The sequence below is a fragment of the Oncorhynchus mykiss genome, chromosome 5 (genome assembly GCF_013265735.2).
Source record: "Oncorhynchus mykiss isolate Arlee chromosome 5, USDA_OmykA_1.1, whole genome shotgun sequence".
Classification (NCBI taxonomy): domain Eukaryota; kingdom Metazoa; phylum Chordata; class Actinopteri; order Salmoniformes; family Salmonidae; genus Oncorhynchus; species Oncorhynchus mykiss.
The window spans coordinates 50,425,338-50,445,952 of record NC_048569.1 but is presented as its reverse complement, the minus strand read 5'-3'; the positions used below and the strand labels follow the sequence as shown (position 1 = coordinate 50,445,952).

The 20,615-nt window shown below is 41.0% G+C and overlaps 1 long non-coding RNA gene across 2 annotated transcripts in view; it reads left to right on the top strand.

Moving 5' to 3' along the window:
- LOC118964617 overlaps positions 1 to 15,233 on the top strand; it is a 38,033-nt gene extending 22,800 nt beyond the window's left edge. Inside the window, exons 3-4 of one of the 2 annotated variants that reach the window (XR_005051755.1) lie at positions 10,897 to 10,976; positions 13,773 to 15,233. This is a non-coding gene — a long non-coding RNA (uncharacterized LOC118964617). Of the gene's footprint in view, positions 1 to 10,896; positions 10,988 to 13,772 lie in introns of both variants that reach the window. The other variant, XR_005051756.1, reaches the window with a different exon arrangement.
- The last annotated feature ends 5,382 nt before the right edge of the window (positions 15,234 to 20,615 follow it).

Here is a 20,615-nt window from a genome sequence, read left to right as displayed (position 1 = left end):
TGAAGCTGCCAGTTGAGGTCTTGTGAGGCTTGTATTGAATCATGTAGTAACCAAAAAATCTATTTTATATTTGCCGTTCTTCAAAGTAGCCACCCTTTGCCTTGATGACAGCTTTGCACACTCTTGGCATTCTCTCAATGCATTTCAATTAACATGTGTGCCTTCTTAAAAGTTCATTTGTGGAATTTCTTTCATTCTTAATGCGTTTGAGCTAATCAGTTGTGTTGTGACAAGGTGGGGGGGTTATACAGAGTATAGCCCTATTTGGTAAAAGACAAAGTCCATATTAGTGCAAGAACAGCTCAAATAAGTAAAGAGAAACAACAGTCTTTTCTTCAAGTGTAGTTGCAAAAACCATCAAGTGCTATGAGGAAATTGGCTCTCATGAGGACCGCCACAGGAAAGGAAGACCCAGAGTTACCTTTGCTGCAGATAAGTTCATTAGAGTTAACTGCACCTCAGATTGCAACCCAAATAAATGCTTCACAGGGTTCAAGTAACAGACACATCTCAACATCAACTGTTCAGAGGAGACTGCATGAATCAGGCCTTCATGGTCGAGTTGCTGCAAAGAAACTACTAAATGACACCAATAAGAAGAAGAGACTTGCTTGGGCCAAGAAACATGAGCAATGGGCATTAGACCGGTGGAAATCCGTCCTTTGGTCTGATGAGTCCAAATTGAGAAATTTTGGTTCCAACCACAGTCTTCGTGAGACGCACATTAGGTGAACAGATGATCTCTATATATGTGGTTCCCACCGTGAAGCATGGAGGAGGTGGTGTGGGGGTGCTTTGCTGGTGGCACTGTCTGTGATTTATTTAGAATTCAAGGCACACTTAAACAGCATGGCTACCACAGCATTCTTCAGCGATACACCATCCCATCTGGTTTGCGCTTAGTGGGACTATCAATGTATTTTTTTCAACAGGACAATTTTTTTTTTTAGGTCAGTCTCACAGAAAAGGGTCTGAATACGGTATTTCTGTTTACATTTTTCTGAATAAATGTAAAAACATTTCTGCTTTATCATTATGGGGTATTATGTGAAGATTGAGGATTTATTTTTCTTTTATCAATGTTAGAATAAGACTGATGTAGAAAAAGTGAAGGGGTCTGAATACTTTCCAAATGCAACTGATTATTGAAAGTATATCCATTTGTAAAATGCTTTTTTAGAGGGCGGTACAACTTTAGCCTGTGTAATGAAAGCAATAATGAATATTGTCATTTAGAAGAGAGCATTTCCATTCACAAACTGCTTTTTAGAGCAGTACATTGAACATAAATAAACGCAACATCTAACAATTTCAAAGAAGTTACTGAGTTATACCGTTCATGTAAGGAAATCTGTCATTGAAATAAATTCATCTGGCCCTAATCTATGGATTTCACATGTCTGGGAATGCATCGGTTGGTCACAGATACCATTTTTTAAAAGTAGGGGCGGTGAATGTGCTCAATGAGTGATGTGTCTGGTGAGTATGCAGGCCATGGAAGAACTGGGACATTTATAACTTCCAGGTATTGTGTACAGATCCTTGCGACTTGCCTTGGTTGAATGGCACGTCATTGGGCCTCAGGATCTCGTCACGGTATCTCTGTGCATTCAAATTGCCATCGATAAATTGCAATTGTGTTCATTGTCTGCAGCTTATGCCTGCCCATACCATAATCCCACTGCCACCATCAGCAAACCCGCTCGCCCACACAACACCATATACTCTGTCTGCCATCTGTCCGGTACAGTTGAAACTGTGATTCATCTGGGAAGAGCACACTTCTCCAGCGTGCCCATGGCCATCGAAGGTGAGCATTTGCCCACTGATGTTGGTTATGCCGCTTAATTGCAGTCAGGTCAAGACCCTGGTGAGGATGACGAGCATGCAGATGAGCTTCCCTGAGACGTTTTCTGATAGTTTGTGCAGAAATTCTTTGGTTGTGCAAACAGTTTCATCAGATATCCAGGTGGCTGGTCTCCGATGATTCCTCAGGTGAAGAAGCCTGATGTGAAGGTCCTGGGCTGGCATGGTTACACATGGTCCGCAGTTGTGAGGCCGGTTGGACGTACTACCAAATTCTCTAAAACAATGTTGGAAGCAGTTTATGATAGAGACAACTTGAGACATCTGTGGCATTGTTGTGTGACAACTGCACATTTTAGAATGCCCTTTTACTGTCCCCAGCACGAGGTGCACATGTGTAATGATTGTGCTGTCTAATCAGTGTCTTGATATACCACACCTGTAAGGTGGATGGTTTATCTTGACAAAGGAGAAATGCTCACTAACAGAGATGTAAACAAATTTGTGCACCAAATTTATGAGTAATACGTTTTTTGTGTGCATTGAAAATATCTGGGACCGTTTGTTTCAGCTCATGAAACATGGGACAAACACTTTACATGTTGCGTTCATATTTTTGTTCAGTGTATAATAGACTACGAAATATGCTCCCCAAAGTCTCTTTTGACCCTTGTTTACAATTAGCACCTTTTTGTGAGACCGTTTATATATTTTTCATAGAAGCAGTACTCCATATTTTCTCTTTTGGCTCATGAACTTCCTCAGCTTTCAAAGAGCTACAGTGCTTGGAGTTGACATTGTATGGTGGCTCAACCTCTTCATTGAAATGTCCCAATAATCTCTCCTTTCTCCCGAATTATGCACTTATTCCCCCCCCTCGGCTTTGAAAGGAAATTACAGATATATGGAACTCTTTCCAGCCAATGCCTATACCAATTTAATAATTTTACATTTATGGGGAGATTTGAACAAGTGCACAGTTCAGGAGGAATGAGAGATTATTGGGACTGAGTTTAGTTGTGAGATTTTAGTTATGAGGTTTTGCGTATCAGCTGGTAAATCAAAGGAAGGCGTTAAGGTCTCCATAATGCTAATAATTAATTAATTAGGGGTCATTAGCCATGCTGCCTAGAATAAACAGCCTTTGTTAGCATCGGCGCTAACCTCTGACAGAAACAGATGAATACCTCAGGGTTGGAGGTTTTTGAACATTTTGGTGCCGAGGAGGGAGGGGAACTTTTCTCTCTTATGCTCTCCTTGGTTTCCTTTTCTGCTCCTTCTCTTCACTCTTAGAACAAAAAGTGCTACTTAGGACCATAAAGGGTTCTTATGCTGTCCCTGAAGGTATTGGTTATTGATTCCAACTTCTAAAGGGCTTTTGGGGGTTATTCATTGAGGGGAAGGGTTCTACCTTGAACCAAAAAAGGTTATCATACAGGGACAGCCGAAGAACCCTTTATCGTTTGTTTCCCCCAGAGTCTTTTTCGGGCACTGTTTAGCGCAACGGAATGTCACCGTACTTTAGCAAAGCATCTAAACTATTTGTTTAGAAACAAAACATTCTGAGCGAGGTGGGCAGATGATCAAAGGGTTTTGGCAGAGAGGCATTGCTACGGGTTTTCTCAAGTCTGACTACCTCTGTACACTGAGCCGTTGAACTCCAGCAGAGGTTCTGTCTTAACGTTGTCGTCAATGGGTAAAGTTTACAAGACTTGTTGTTTAGGAGACAGTCTTATACAGTGCAATTTAAATGGATAATTAGTGCATGCAAAGCTGCATCAATAAGCATGCATAAGAACAGATTTCTTACTATAATTGAGTTTTTCCTTGCCATATGAATCGACCAGGGAAAACTCTTTGTACTATTTTAGGCATAAATATATATATTGCAAAGCCCTAAAATTCTCCCATGGCTGATGTTTTGTTTGAGGATTGCTGTGGGGCTAGTTTTAGTTTAGATGTGTTGGAAGTAGAAAGGCCCTACCAGAGGATGGAGACAATTAGGAATTGTGAGAGGGAGGGGGGATTGTTTGGATGACTGCTCTGGGTGGTCTACAGCTAGAGAGACTGGTTGTTTTACTACATACGCTACGGTAAAACCATGTCTCTACTGGTTGTTTTACTACATACGCTACGGTAAAACCATGTCTCTACTGGTTGTTCTACTGCACACGCTACGGTAACACCATGTCTCTACTGGTTGCTTTACTGCAGACGCTGTGGTAAAACCATGCATAGACATTTCTATACACACTTTACGGTAAAACCATGCAGAGGGGTTATGGTATGGGGAGGCAACGAATACAATTGCATTTTATCGATGGCAATTTGAATGCACAGCAATACAGTGATGATCATGAGGCCCATTTTTTTAAAGGTATCTGTGACCAATAGATGTATGTAATCCCAGTCGTGTGAAATCCATAGATTAGGGTCTAATACATGTATTTCAGTTGACTGATTTCCTCATATGAACTGTAACTCAGGAAAATCTTAGAAAATAAAATAGATATTTCTTTATTCTATTTTCAATACATTTGCAAACATTTCTAAAAACATGTTTTCACTTTGTAATTATGGGGTATTGTTTGTAGATGGGTGAGATAGAGTTGTCTCATCCATTTTGAATTTAGCCTGTACCACAACAAAATGTGGGATAAGTCAAGGGGTGTGAATGCATTCTGAAGGCACTGTATATTACACGGTTTACTTCTGGTGGACATGTATAAAAGGTGCATTTCTTTGAATGTCCCCCCCCCCCCATTTTTATTTGTGTGAATTCCCTCGTTTAGTCACCAGAGAGCAGCTCTTTTATTGTGCGTAGTTGTTTGAGAGGGCATAAACGTGTGGGTGGTCCCCATGTTTCTACTGTAGTGAGCAGCACATATATCTGCTAATGAAGGGATACATTGGCGAGTCGTGCCATATCTGTCCTAATGAAGAATGCCCTACTTGGTTTTAGCAAGAGAGAGAGAGGTTAAGTCACCGGAATAAAGGCCTCATTTTTCTTCCCGCTCTCAGCCACAGCAGCACTGCCAACTGCATCCCAGTAATATTTAACATCAAAGCGAGGTATTAACAATTGAGGTCAATCATTGTTCCTTCTCTGTGAATGTAGATCCATTTAAATAGTTAAGGTGCTGTATTTCACCATCAAATCCATATTTAGCACATCACTTTTGGAATGGACATTTTTAGTCCTTCCGTTTGTACATTTTTATTTTAAAAAACGATTGAAAGAGGTTCTGCTAATTTATTCCACCACGTCTATTTTGGATATGGCATAGTTATACAATAGCTGTTCTTTACCCTCTATGGTCTACATTAAGGAGGAAAGACATTCTACAGTTAGTATTATAACCAGCATATGGGAAATTTAGTACCTGGGGTGCATTAAAAAGTACATCTGGATATTTAACCAGGGGAAAATCTCGGGGGCCACAGGGTTGACCGGTTGGCCTGGCTGGTATTTGCGCTATGGCAGGCAGGGAAGGAAGGGACTGAGGAAGGGACTGAGTGCTCCCAGCTGCAGCTGGGATCTATTCAGCAAGCCTAGAAATTTCATGAATAGAGCTGACACAGTTCCTTATGAATAGAGCTGACACGATTCCCTATTCTACATGACAGACAATCATATCCGTTCTACACAATACATTTCTATCTGAACAGGCTGAAAAGACCCCTGGGTTCTACTGTGGGCCGACTGGCCAGAGGAATCTCAGTATTCATTATGTACAATAATGACAGATATGACTCCTTGCAATGAGACATACCCAATAGTTCGTAAATCATGTTTATTTTTTGGGGGTTCTCTTTGTCTAACTCTAACAACGTTGTGTGTGTGTGTGCGTCTGTTTGTATCTGTCTGTGTGTGTGTGTGACTAGTTAGTTAGTGACACAGTAGTATTATTGAGTTTATATCCTTGTTTCAGGTGCTTATTGCGCAGTAAGTTTTCTTCACAAGAGACAAACATTGGCTCATTCTGTTCAGAACAACCCAGGATATGATGCCATATCTTCTTGTAACTGTACATCAAACATAGTGATCATTAACGTTGTCGCTGAATATGACATGAGTTTTATGATAGGGGAATGTGAAGTGCACATTTTGGACTCACGGGTGTTTGGCTTGCTTGTATGACATTAAATTGGTATTTATTATAATCCTCAACGTCTCATCTTTCAAAAATACATAGAGTCCTCTTAATTTCCAGAATTTCTCTCTCTCACAAAACAAACAATTTGCAAATGTTGCCCAATTATCGGGTGGAATGAGGGAATGAGGGGAACTTCTTGTGGCGTGCGGTGCTGAAGGTCAAGAATGGCTGTCAGTCAAAACACATACGGCGCTGTGAATCGCAGAGCCTGAGCTCTGATGTCATTTAGAACATGCTACTGTACAGCCACTGTGTTCCATTTTAGGCGCTTATCAGTGCCCAAATCTGCAATTTTCCACCCATATACACGTACGAGTATAAAGGGCTACTGTTGCATATTAGTGAATGCAAGTACTTTGCAGTAAGAACTTTGTGTGTGTTGCTCCCCTCATACTGGCCTGTGCATCTTCTCTGTCTGACTAATGAAACCCTAAGACCCTGATGGTCTTTTACACACGCACAGACACACACAGAGAGAGAAGGCAACTGTTACATTTACCCCTATGGAAACATCCCTATTCCACTTACCAACAAGACCAAACTCCGGAGCGCCGGGATCAAGGAATGCCACCCTAGGCCCCCCCGCCCCCCCCATCCCTTCTCCTCTTTCTCCCTCTCCAGGGGTCTCAATATCTGGTTCCCATCTTTGTTTTATGTGCATCAACGTTCGCCAGGTTAATTCACATCTGCAATTGTACTGTCCAATTAGGGAGAGTCTTCATTCTACACCGGCCTAGGCTCCCTTCAACCAGCTTCTAGAATCATGGTACAATTGCATTGCTAATGGTAAATACTAAAATATACTGATAAACTCAGCATCCTTTCACTGTCAACTGCGTTTATTTTCAGAAAACGTAAACTGAACAAGTTCCACAGATATGTGACTAACAGAAATGGAATAATGTGTCCCTGAACAAACGGGAGGGGGGGGGGATTAAAATCCAAATTAACAGTCAGTATCTGGTGTGGCCACCAGCAGCATTAGGTACCACAGGGCATCTCCTCCTCATGGATTGCACTAGATTTGCCAGTTCTTGCTGTGAGATGTTACCCCACTTTTCCACCTGTAAGTTCCCGGACATTTCTGTGGGGAATGGCCCTAGCCCTCATCCTCCGATCCAACAGGTCCCAGACGTGCTCAATGGGTTTGAGATCCGGGCTCTTCGCTGGCAGAACACTGACATTCCTGTCTTGCAGGAAATCACGCACAGAATGAGCAGTATGGCTGGTGGCATTGTCATGCTGGAGGGTCATGTCAGGATGAGCCTGCAGGAAGGGTACCACGTGAGGGTGGAGGATGTCTTCACTGTAACGCACAGCATTGAGATTGCCTGCAATGACAACAAGCTCAGTCCAATGATGCTGTGACACACCGCCCCAGACTATGACGGATCCTCCATCTCCAAACATCCCCCTCCAGAGTACAGGCCTCGGTGTAACGCTCATTCCGTTGACGATAAACGCGAATCCGACCATCACCCTTTGTGAGACAAAACCACGACTCGTCAGTGAAGAGCACTTTTTGCATGTCCTGTCTGGTCCAGCGACGGTGGGTTTGTGCACATAGGTGACGTTGTTGTTGGTGATGTCTGGTGAGGACCTGCCTCAGCCTATTGCGGACAGTCTGAGCAGTCTGATGGAGGGATTTTGCATTCGTGGTGTAACTCGGGCAGTTGTTGTTGCCATCCTATACCAGTCCCACAGGTGTGATGTTCGGATGTACCGATCCTGTGCAGGTGTTATTACACGTGGTCTGCCACTGCGAGGACGATCAGCTGTCCGCCCTGTTTCCCTGTAGCACTGTCTTAGTCATCTCTCAGTACGGACATTGCAAATTATTGCCCTTTCCACACCTGCAGTCCTCATACCTCCTTGCAGCATGCCTTAAGGCACGATCACGCAGATGAGCAGGGACCCTGGGCATCTTTCTTTTGGTGTTTTTCAGAGTCAGTAGAAAGGCCTCTTTAGTGTCCTAAGTTTTCGTAACTGCGATCTTAATTGCCTACTGTCTGTAAGCTGTTAGTGTCTTAATGACCATTCCACGGGTGCATGTTCATTAATTGTTTATGGTTCATTGAACAAGCATGGGAAACAGTGTTTAAACCCTTCACAATGAAGATCTGCAAAGTTATTTGGATTTTTACGAATCAGTTTTGAAAGACAGCGTCCTGAAAAAGGGACGTTTCTTTTTTTGCTGAGTTTAGCTTTGACATTGACTTTGAAAACTTGAACTGTATATGTGTCCTATACGTCTTGTTGCAGATTCAGAAATCACAGGAATTAGGTGAATGGACCCTGTTAGCTGGTTAGATGAGCGTTGTGTGAACACAGACAGACACACACACACACACAAACAGTGTCGCTATTAAGACCTTCAGAATGAGAGCAGAGAGAGAGAGGACGGCACGGCTAATGGATGACTATTGATGTTTTCATCAGCCAATGTAAGGGATACTGGAGTGATTGTGGTTATTATTCACTATTTAACTCTCCATCTATCTTTCTTTCTCTCTCTATCTGGCATTCTTTCCCTCTTAATTTCTATCTCAGTCCTCTCTCTTCCCTCTCTGCATTTCTATCTCAGTCTGTCTCTGGATTTCTGTTTCCATCCATCTGTCTCTTTCTCTCGGTTTCTGTATCTGGCTTTGTATCTCTTTCAGGTTTTCCATCTCTGCTCTCTCTCTCTCTTTCTGTCATCTCTCTCTTTCTGTCATCTCTCTCTCACACACACACACACACACACACACAGTGGAGGCTGGTCGGAGGAGCTATAGGAGGACAGGCTCATTGTAAAGGAATAAATGGAATGGTATCAAACTCCATTCCAACCATTACAATGAGCCCGTCCTCCTATAGCTCCTCCTACCAGCCTCCACTGACACACACACACAAACACTTGGCCTGTCCTGTAGAGTCAGGTGGGACCCAAATGTACTACCTCATGGTTGTATTCATTAGGCATCTTATGAAGAAAAAAAACTGACTGAATTAAGGAGGAATTACCTAGACTTGCCCATTTTCGGTTGCATGCCCTAAAGAGCGCAACACAGATCTCTCTCACTGACATGTACGTTAGTGGGCTGACCAGGAGTGGAGATGTGGCCTAGCTGGCCTGACATGTTCTTATCACCTGTGGTCAATCTAATGGCTGGCTCCAATGTCCACCCAGTCCACATAACCAAAGGATCAGTGTGCATAGTTGTTGTGTAGAGAAACATCATGTGGTTTAGAAAGAACAGAAAACTGCCCTATTATCCAAACTTATGTGTGAAACACTAAACATTTTGTCATATTGTATATTGGCTTTTGTCAAAGAATTAATCGATTATGTGAATAGGTCTGTAACAAAGGATTAAATAGGGGGCAATAGACGAGGGAATAAGGGCAACCCCTACTAACTTTTGAGTTGAACAGGCCAATTCCTTATTGTAGGGATGAATAAGGGACTATGAAAGTTTGTGTGACCACTGCACGCAGAACAGGTGTGTCGACCAAAATGTAATAGAATTCCAAAATTGTTTAGCTGGTCCATACTCAAAAAGGAGATTCAAGGTTTATTTTTTTTATTTAATTTTTAGTATATATTTCATTCAGGGGTAGGTAGATGGACAAAGGTTTCGGCCTAAGCCTTCTTCAGTGTCATGACAATTTAGGAGTGAATAAGGGAACATTTGTTTGCCACTGTCTTGTTGCACATTATACTGAAAGTGTAGTGCCTTTTGAACAATGGATGAGCAATGGCTTTAATGTGTAGATGGGTAAATGTGTAGCCATAAAGGCACTCTGTGAAATACATGGTATGAGATACATAATATAGGCATTTGTGAACCTCTTCTTCTCAGTTACCACAGTGAGACTAACTGCCTGAGCCACTCCCCCCATCCCCCAGCTTAACTGTGTGTGTGTGTGTGTGTGTTTATTTGTGTGAGCTCACCCGTGTTTTGAAAGAGCCCAAAATATGCATACAGTCTGCTAGGCTACAGGTCTGCTGGTCTTTCTAGTTAGCAGTAGCGGCAGATTAGCAAGCCCAGTGCCCAAATGGAGGAGTGCTTTCTTTGTGTGCTATTCACACGAGGCCTGATGCAGGGAAACTGCTGCCATTTTGGTTTCGTCTGAGTAGGGCTTTGGTTTGAGCGAGTCTGTGGTTTGTTCAGTGCTCAGAGGCTGGGCGTCAATACGGGTGTCACAGCCTGTGTGTGTGTGTGTGTGTGTGTGTGTGTGTGTGTGTGTGTGTGTGTGTATGGCATTCCTGCCACAGGATCCCACACACACACACACACAATTACTGTAATCAACCCCATCAAACCCAGCCTGTTACATAGAGGGTGTGTGTGTTTGAGTGCAGCGAGAGGGAGTGTGTGTGGCTTTGTGGGTAGTATATTTTGCCTGTGCTCTTATCATTGTTCTTTAAATGTCTTCAAGTATTTTTCAGGGATTTTTATGCAATTGAAATCCTTGGGCTGGTCCAAAACTTTTTTTATTGTTAATAATTTTTGTGATGGAAAAATGCTTTCAGATTAAACTTAAATGACTAAAATCAGATAGAAAATATGTAGAAAATATAATGGACCTATTTTTTATTATTTCATCTTTGAGAACTAACAATCACCAAAATAAAAGCTAGACAGTCAGGGAGAATACATTTATTTATTTTTTTATTCATATTGATTTTGTTGATTATGTTTAAGAATACTGCATTAGCCATGGCAAAATTAATAGAATTGCAGGAAAGCTCTAAAACTGCAATATTTTCTTTCTGCTCCATAGCAAAGTGTGTAGAATTGCAGGACATTTGCTTTAAAACAGCAAAAAAATATCTCCACTACATAGTGAAATGTGTAGAATTGCAGAAAAAAATATTATTTCAAATGTCAAAATAGTATCCTTGTATTTTATATTTTTCTTTGTGTGTGTGTCCGTGCGTGCATGACAGCAGGTCACAGAACAACTCGAGAGACCATTCAGCTGTGAAGAGACAGAAGAAGCCAGAAGATCACACAAACACACCCAAAGGTGAGATGCAGGTGAGCATTAAGATGGAGGTAAACAGATCACATAGTGTGTGTGAGAGAGCTGCAGACGGGCTGAGCTAACCAGTCTGTACCTACTGGCAGCTTGTAAATCTAACAAAAAAACAGGAAGGAATTTCCTCCTCAGATAGACAACCTGTCTGCAATACATTACTTTACCCTAATGCCAAAGTAGTTATATGTTGTAACTACTGCAGATGAGGTCTATGAAAATGTTTTATTATAGTGTAGCCTAATAAAAAATTAACTTACCAAATGCTCTGTTAAATTCCTTACTTGTACATGTAACTAATTACACCAAAAGATTACAAGTTCCCATAACTACAGTGTATGAAGTGTGCCTACTGCCCAACCAGTCTCATATGTCAGTAACACCAAAAGGGTCATGTTCATTTGGCACCAAATGGATGAAAACAGCCTGAAACGAGGAGGGACTACCTGGACTTGTCCAATTAGAAACTCAAATTTTTGTTGTCCAATCCCTTCCCTAATGAACCCAGTAGCCTGCTGCCCTGCGAGGAAACCAGTCTGTCCTGTATTGTATTGTATTGTATTGTGTTGCCTGGCTGTCCCTAACCAGTTGTCACAAAATATTCCTTGTGTCATCGCTGCACCCCCTCATGTCTGAATGGAGCTCTCTGAGTTGTAAAATAGTCTAAAATTCACACACTGCTACGATAGCAATGTGCAGACAGCTCCCATTGTTATTTTTACGTAATTTGATTGCGCCAAACGATTTGTCACTAGAGTTTGTTGTTTTTAGATATGGGTCCCAATACATGTGGTTGTAATTTGGCTATGTCTTCTCTTTCTCATTCATCCAAAAATAGATCAAATCGTCTCCATTTCAGCAATGGAGACATTTGTAGAGAAGGTTATGTACAACCTTGTTCTGTATGCTTTGACTATTGGGGAAATCACTTTAACACAAAGCCTTTACATTGAGTCGCACATTCACAGTGGTCTCCAACCGACCATCGTCTTACAACAATGAAGTGGTCAAATGTCAGAGCTGCTCATACCATTAAGACCAGCTTGTCTGAGTGAAAAAGACTACCCCCTCCTCCCCCCCTAGCCCCATATACTGTAGACTTCCACTTCCTCCGGCCCGTCGGCAGTCATGCCCAGCCCCGTCACTCCGATTTGGGCTTGGACGTCAGCTCAGGGTCCATCTCTTTCTCTCTGACTCTTGACCAAACCAGTCTGAGTCATGCTCGTCCTCTGGACATAGAAGACCTTGGAGTACACTGCCATTACCTCTGCTGATCCGCTTCTGTCAATTCGCACAATGTCAATCCAATGGCTTAATAAGGGGCCAGGGTTCAGGGAGTTTGATGTGGCCCTCGAGCAAGGACTGGCTGTACTTTTGGTCATGTTTCCAGAGCAAGCTAATAAAGGCCTGGTTAGGAATTAGTACATTTTTTTGCAGTACGGAATAGACAAGAGAATTTAGCTAATGAAGAAGGGTCAACATATAGATAATCTCCTGTTCACTTTGTCCACCTTTGAGAAAAAAACATCCTTGAAAGACAGTCACATTCTGTTCATTATTACATTTAGATTAAATTAAATGACTGAACACATTTTAGTATTACTCACATTAATTATTGAAAAAGCGCCACACACATTCCATGAGAGTGCATGCACCGATTTTTAGCGTGGTCACAAATGCAGATGACTGTCTTGCCTTTGAAAGGTCCCCACATCATAGTGAAACTTCAGATGCTATCAATTAGCATGACTCAGCAGGTTGTGTTGACACTAAGGTCTTTCAGTTGAGGTAGCTAGCAACACATGCCGATAGACTACATGCCGATAGAAACCACCCCTAGCGCTCTCACGGTGCGCTGTTTACCAAGACTCAAATGAGTCAGGACTTTCAAGATGACTAAAAGATGACTAAAGCCTCAACCGCTACCGAGAGTGAAAACAAATGTGTTTTCCTGCTCCGCGTACAGTTTAACAAAAAGTGAAGTACATTACCTTGCATTAAATTTGTCTAAGACAAATAAGCCGCTGAACTGTAGGTTAAACTCGGAGCAAAATTATAATGTGTGAAATGCTTTGAATAATTATATTAGGACAAAAAATATTATATTAGAACATTGTATTGCATTATACTACCCTCTACCCCCACTTTCCTTTTGCCCTCAAAACAGCCTCAATTCGTTGGGGCATGGACACCTCAATGTGTCGAAAGCATTCCACAGGGATTTTGACCCATTTTGACCCATTTTGACTCCAATGCTTCCCACAGTTGTATCAAGTTGGCTGGATGTCCCAGCAGCGTTGTAGTTCTTGACACAAACTGGTGCACCTGGCACCTACTTACCATACCCCGTTCAAAGGTACTTAAATCTTTTGTCTTGCCTATTCACCCTTCGTAATTGCACACACACAATCCTTGTCTCAATTGTATCAAGGCTTTAAAAAATCCTTCTTTAACCAGGTCTCCTCCCCTTCATCTACTCTGATTTGAAGTGAATTTAACAAGTGACATCAATAAGGGATCACAGCTTTCGCCTGGATTTACGTGGTCCGTCTATGTCATGGAAAGAAAAGGCGTTCATAATGTTTTGTACACTATACATTATAGGGAAAGGGGGTGCCACTCAGTATACAATTGGCAATCAGGACATTGAACGGTCTGTGAAACAAATGGGGCTTTATTGGAAATTGACATGTTAATATGTTTAGGTTTATTAACCCAACCGAAGTGCATATTTGAATTCTTAATGCCTCCCTTTCTTTCTCTCCCTTGCTTTCTCATCTATGCCAGAGGACGAGACCAAGAGGAAGCAGAGAAGATGTCTGCAATTCATTTCCAAGCGTTCAGTCTCTCTACATATATTTCACGTGGGTGAGCAATATGAGATGGTTTCAGTCATTTAAGTATAATAAAACACTCAAAGTTAAATAGCCATCCTCTTATAACAACAGGTAAATGGAGGCGTCTGAAAAGTGACTTAAGACATAAGGGACAATGGCCATGTCTTTGTGGTGTCCTTCTAGCTCTGAGAGAGAGAGAGAAAATAAAAGAGGGATGAGAGAGAGAATAAAAGAGGGATGGAGAATAAAAGAGGGACAGGGAGAGAATAAAAGAGGGAAGAGAGAGAGCGAATAAAACAAGAATGAGTAGGAGAATAAAAGAGTGATGAAGAGTGAGAATAAAAGAGGGATGGGGAGAGAATAGAGGTATGGAGAAAGGGGGAGAATAGATGTGGGCGAGATAATAAAGGAGGGATGGAGAGAGAGAATAAGAGGGATGAGCGAGAAATAGGGAGAATAAAAGAGGGATGGAGAGGGAGCAATAGAGTCCCAGCTGCTCATTGCCATGGCCGGACTACTGCTTTTGGGGCCCGGGGCACCGACCTCCAGGCGGGTCTCTTTTGAGAAACTGCATTTCAACACATTTTGTGTTGAAGAAAAAGCAGTTTTGTAATAGTATTCTACACATTTCTCTACACAAGAGAAAATTTTAGTTTTTCTGTTTTTATAGCTCATCTCATGCTATTGTTCATATTTTGCCATGAGGCTGAGAGAAAGTTTTGAAATTTTATAGCTAATTTTCTGCAATTCTACACATTTTGCTATCTGGGTGGTGGCCCCTGACCTCCATTCGGTAATCCAGCCCTGCCTATTGCTCTCCTCATCTTTCCTCATCTCGAAGCAGCAAACTGTCAGCCCGACTGTCAGCCCGACTCACCATCAGGCCCTGTTTTCCCCGGTGAACATTCAACGCTGTCGGTGAGTTTGAGTTAAATTGACAAAAACCATCGACCGTTGAGTGTACCCTGTGGCCAGCCCAACTCTCAATGTGACCAGAGGAAGAAGGAAGATGAACACTATGGCCCTATCTGCCTCTCCACCCCTCTGCATCTACCCCCCTCCTAAACACACACACACACACACACACACACACAGAGAAACCAATCCTCCAGCCTCTAACCACAGCAAAGGTCACAATCAACATTCATTGCTGTCGGTGGGTTTAACTAAGTGGAAAAGCTCGCTGAACAATGAATGCTACTGTGTCCCCGATTTCCACGCCAACCAAACGTCAGAGGGGATATCGTCCGGATGTGCTGATTATTGTGCATATATATTATGTATTTCCCCCACAGGCTTGTATGGAGAGTGTAAGTAGACATAGCATCATATAAAATCTTGATCATGCTTGTTGGAGCTTTCTTATGTGGCAATGGGAGAAGGGGGAATAAAATGTATATATCCAACCATCCATATGATTCTGTGAGTACATTTTTTTTGACTGAGGGTCATAAGGATTTTGAAAGGCAGATATTACAGGTCTCTTTTACTAAATATATATATATATCTTTAATCTCAGTGAGACAAATAATAGCTAAATATACCATAGACAGTTATTACCAAGGTTTAAAGATGTGAATTGTCCTCAATAGTTTACATAACTTTAACTGAAAATCTGAAGACACGTTTTAGCCCCTTACTCCTTCACAATATGGGGGACTGTCATATTTAGCTCACATGCGCCTACTGTAAAATTATAAGTTTGTCTAGTTTGACAGATCGAGGACAGAATATGTCCTGAAGGCAATAGCCCCACGAATTGTCTTGGAGAAACAGTAAGTGCATCCTAACCCACCCTTAGTGATTGCGGTATTTAGTAGGCATTATATAATAAATGTATACACTAAAATATACAGTGAAAACAGAGGAAGGCATGTCATTCGAATTCCAAATGGTTAACAGTGTGCCTGGAATTTGACTAGAAGTTAATTTTATACATTTATGATTTGTTACAAAGTGTTCTCATACATTATACATTTCTCTGGTCATTATTACAGTATTTTCCATGAAATAACACTTGAATAATATAATCACAGAGGAATTTGTGACCCATTATGCTGTTATTTGTCTAAAGATAGATAGCAAAAATAAGAACACATTACAAAAGTTTGAATGTTTCCATGTGTAATAGCACCAGTGGAGGCTGCTGAAGGGAGGGCGACTCATAATAATGGCTGGACTGGAGAGAATTTAATGGCATCAAACACATAGAAACCATGTGTTTGATTTATTTGATACCATTCCAGTCATTTCACTCCAGCCATTACCATTAGCCCGTCCTCCCCAATTAAGGTGAAACCAACCACCTGTGAATAGTACAATAGATCACCCTCAATTGCTTACGGTTTGCCCCAGTGTGCTGTCTGTTTCTGCCATAGAGATTAGAGGTCGACCGATTATGATTTTAACCCTGATACCGATACCGGTTATTGGAGGACCAAAAAAAGCCGATACCGATTAATCGTGACGATTTTAATGTTTTTTTTTTATTTGTAATGATGACAATTACAACAATACTGAACGAACACTTATTTTAACTTAATATAAAACATCAATAAAATCAATTTGGCCTCAAATAAATAATGAAACGTGTTAAATTTGGTTTAAATAATGCAAAAACAAAGTGCAATATGTGCCATGTAAGAAAGCTAACGTTTAAGTTCCTTGCTCAGAACATGAGAACATATGAAAGCTGGTGGTTCCTTTTAACATGAGTCTTCAATATTCCCAGGTAAGAAGTTTTAGGTTGTAGTTATTATTGGAATTATAGGACTATTTCTCTATACCATTTGTATTTCAATAACCTTTGACTATTGGATGTTCTTATAGGCACTTTAGTATTGCCAGTGTAACAGTATAGCTTCCGTCCCTCTCCTCGCTCCTACCTGGGCTTGAACCAAGAACACAAAGACAACAGCCACCCTCGAAGCAACGTTACCCATGCAGAGCAAGGGGAATAACTACTCCCAAGTCTCAGAGCGAGTGACGTTTGAAACGCTATTTGCGCGCACCCCGCTAACTAGCTAGCCATTTCACATCGGTTACACCAGCCTAATCTCGGGAGTTGATAGGCTTGAAGTAATAAACAGTGCTGTGCTTGCGAAGAGCTGCTGGCAAAACGCACGACTGTGCTGTTTGAATGAATGCTTACGAGCCTGCTGCTGCCTACCATCGTTCAGTCAGACTACGCTATCAAATCATAGACTTAAGTTATAACATGATAACACACAGAAATACGAGCCTTAGGTCATTAATATGGCCGAATCCGGAAACTATCATCTCGAAAACAAGACGTTTATTCTTTCAGTGAAATACGGAACCGTTCCGTGTTTTATCTAACGGATGGCATCCATTCGTCTAAATATTCCTGTTACATTGCACAACCTTCAATGTTATGTCATAATTACTTAAAATTCTGGCAAATTAGGCGGCCCAAACTGTTGCATATACACTTGACTCTGCCTGGTTAATATTGCCTGCTAACCTGGATTTCTTTTAGCTAAATATGCAGGTTTAAAAATACATACTTCTGTGTATTGATTTTAAGAAAGGCATTGATGTTTAGGGTTAGGTACACATTGGAGCAACGATACGCACCGCATCGATTATATGCAATGCAGGACACGCTAGATAAACTAGTAATATCATCAACCATGTGTAGTTAACTAGTGATTATGATTGATTGATTGTTTTTTATAAGATAAGTTTAATGCCAGCTAGCAACTTACCTTGGCTTACTGCATTCGCGTAACAGGCAGTCTCCTCGTGGAGTGCAATGTAATCAGGTGGTTAGAGCGTTGGACTAGTTAACTGTAAGGTTGCAAGATTGAATCCCCCGAGCTAACAAGGTAAAAATCTGCCCTGAACGAGGCAGTTAACCCACCGTTCCTAGGACGTCATTGAAAATAAGAATGTGTTCTTAACTGACTTGCCTAGTTAAATAAAGATTAAATAAAGGTGTAAAAAAAAAACACGTCCAAATCAGTGTCCAAAAATACCGATTTACGATTGTTATGAAAACTTGAAATCGGCCCTAATTGATCGACCATTCCGATTAATCGGTCGACCTCTAATAGAGATCCTATGGGCCAGATTCAATCAAATCCTCTTTAGCCGACATCTGCATAGCTGATGTTTTAACTGTCAGAGGTGGAACTGTGTTAAAGCTGTCAAATCCACAAGGCTCCTGGCATTTAACCTAACGTAGCAGGTGTTGAAAGACGCTTGAGCTGAGTTCCCACTTCCATCTTACATGGGAAACTGAAGTTCGGATGAAAATACTGTACCCTGAAAACCAGATGTTAGCCAAGAAGGTGGGGGAAAAACAGGAAAAAATGCATATTTTCTTTATGAAACACCTTGTCCACCACCACCAGTGGCTAATGCTAGTTCCGGATGTTGTGTATCGCATTCAGTTAATCACACCAGGGTTGAAAAAACATACTGCTGCAACCTGACTGGTGTTTCATAAAAATAGTATGCATATTTCCCCTGCTTTTATTCTGCCTCCTCGCCATTAAATCGCAAATAATTGGATTTGGATTAAAAAAAGATAAAGCATACACTGAATATCACTTAGAGTATGGTGGAGTTATTAATTATGCTTTGGGTGGTGTATCAATACACCCACCCAATCACCACAAAGATACAGGTGTCCTGAACTCAGTTGCCGGCGAGGAAGGGAAGTGCTCAGGGATTTCACTGGGAGGCTATTGGTGACTTTAAAACGGTTACAGAATTGAATGGCTGTTATAGGAGCAAACAGGATGGATCAACAACATTGTAGTTACTCCACAAGACTAACTAAATGACGGAGTAAAATGTACAGAATATGCATCATGTTTGCAATAAGGCAAATAAGTTATACTCAAAAAAAATGTGGCAAAGAAATGAACTTTTGCTCCAAAGCATTATGTTTGGTCAAAATCCAACCCATCACTGAGTACCATTCTTCATATTTTCAAGCATGGTAGTGGCTGCATCATTATGGATACGCTCGTCATCGGCAAGGACTATGGATATTTTGGGGTAGATAAAAAGAAACTGAATAGAGCTAAGCATAGGCAAAAAAATCCTAGAGGAAAACCTGGTTCAGTCTGCTTTCCAACAGACACTGGGAGACAAATTCACATTTCAGCAGGACAATAACCTAAACATGAAGGCCAAATATACACTTGAGTTGCTTACCAAGACAACATTGAATGTTCCTCAGTGGCCCAGTTGAAATTTTGACTTAAATCTGCTTAAAAATCTATGGCACGACTTGAAAGTGGCTGTGTAGCAATGATCAACAACCTACTTAACAGAGCTTGAAAAGTTTTAAAAAATAATAATGGGCAAATATTGTCCAATTTAGGTGTGCAAAGCTCTTAGACTTACCCAAACAGCTGTAACTGCTGCCAAAGGTGAATATAACATGTATTGAATCAGGGGTTTGAATACTTATCTATTCAAGATTAGTGTTTTTCATTCATCTTTAAAAAATATACAATTTCTTCCACATATTTACCCATATCTGGATGGCTTCGTGACATTTTGGTTTGGGGTAGTTAGACAAATGCCTGATAATAATAATAATAACAACAATTATGACTGGATGGAACAAAGGAAAAAAAATCTTAACATTTACACTGCCATTTTTTCCATTAAAACGATAAGAACAACTCAATGCAGAATATGGTCCTATTGGGTATGCCCGCTATGTTCTATCTACTGCAGTCATAGGCTGAATCTCAAACATTTAACCTGTTTTTTTTCAGCAGTGGGCCTAAATCAGGGTCACACAGAGTAATTATTAGTAGTCTTAAACAAATCTACTTTGAAACAAATGTATACACCTCACACAGATGGTTATGGGCTTAAAAACAGGACGACACCTGTACCATGCCAGATATAGAGTTGAAATATATTACATTTTGAGTTTGCATCCCAATATTACACTTTATAAACATCACAGAAGACTGAAATATAACAAAACTTTTTGACATAGAAACACCGGATTTTGGTCTGTTTAAATAAAAATATACATCAATTCTGAAAAATATTAACATTCCACCCATGAGGCAATAGAGGGTGCTTATGGTTATTGACTGCAGGAAAGGGCTACACATTCACACCCCTAATTACAACTATGATCATAAGAATTATTATTAGTTGTCAGAATCATTATTTTCATCCAAATCTAGCACACCCATAACTAAAATATCAAATCAAATGTTACTTGTTACATACACATATTAAGCAGATGTTATTGCGGGTGTAGAGAAATGTTTGTGTTCCTTGCTCCAACAGTGCAGTAGTATCTAACAATTCACAACAATACACACAAATCTAAAAGTAAAATAATGGAATTAAGAAACATATAAATATTAGGATGAGCAATTACTAAAATACAGTATGTAAACATTAATAAAGTGACTAGTGTACATAGGGCAGCAGCCTCTAAGGGCTAGGGTTGAGTAACTGGGTGGCAGCCAGATGGTGATGGCTATTTAACAGTCTGATGACCTTGAGATCTGGATGATAGCGGGGTGAACAGGCCGTGGCTCGGGTGGTTGATGCCCTTGATGATCTTTTTGGCCTTCCAGTGAAAATATTGCGTATTGAGCCAGATGCTCAATTAAGTTCTGGGGGAGACGTGTTTGAAAAGATACTAACTAGACTAGCAAAGTCTCCACAGCTATAAACAGAAACTCTCAGACGGTTTTGGTTAAGTCTATGGGCCAAATGTCCCCTCGCCTTCCGAAATGTTAAAGATGTGAGCACCTGCGAAATCTTGATTTGTCCAAATGAT